Source organism: Cicer arietinum, chromosome 6 (genome assembly GCF_000331145.2).
Source record: "Cicer arietinum cultivar CDC Frontier isolate Library 1 chromosome 6, Cicar.CDCFrontier_v2.0, whole genome shotgun sequence".
NCBI classification, from domain to species: domain Eukaryota; kingdom Viridiplantae; phylum Streptophyta; class Magnoliopsida; order Fabales; family Fabaceae; genus Cicer; species Cicer arietinum.
Genome location: NC_021165.2, coordinates 47,395,674 through 47,396,152, shown reverse-complemented (window position 1 = coordinate 47,396,152; position 479 = coordinate 47,395,674).

Genomic DNA, 479 nt, shown 5'->3' with positions numbered 1-479 from the left:
TCATTTGTTCCAGCAATTTTAGGTATGTAGGGTCCATTTTCAACAGCATCTAGAATATCAATACCACTGGCTTCCAGAAATATCAGCATCCTATGTTTCCAATACATGTATGCGGTTCCATTGAAGGCTGGGGGTCTTGCAAGTGAAGCACCTTCTCCTAGAAAATTAACTGAGGCCATGTTCCTTTTATGAGTTTTACCTCTAAAAAAGTCAGGCTCTGAGGCCAATTGTTGATTATTATGACCTCGAAATAATCAGAATATATCAGTCTTTAACAAATTAAAGCAATATAGAAAATCGAATACGTCTAGCATACAATTAAGATCGAACATACAATCATACGATGCAAGATTTATTCAGATTCATACACAGCGGAATTATAATGTGGCATACAAGATTAACAATTAAAAGTAAAAGGATAAGGGATATAATGCACCAAGGTTTATCCTGGTTCAGTTGTCAATAAGACAACCTACATC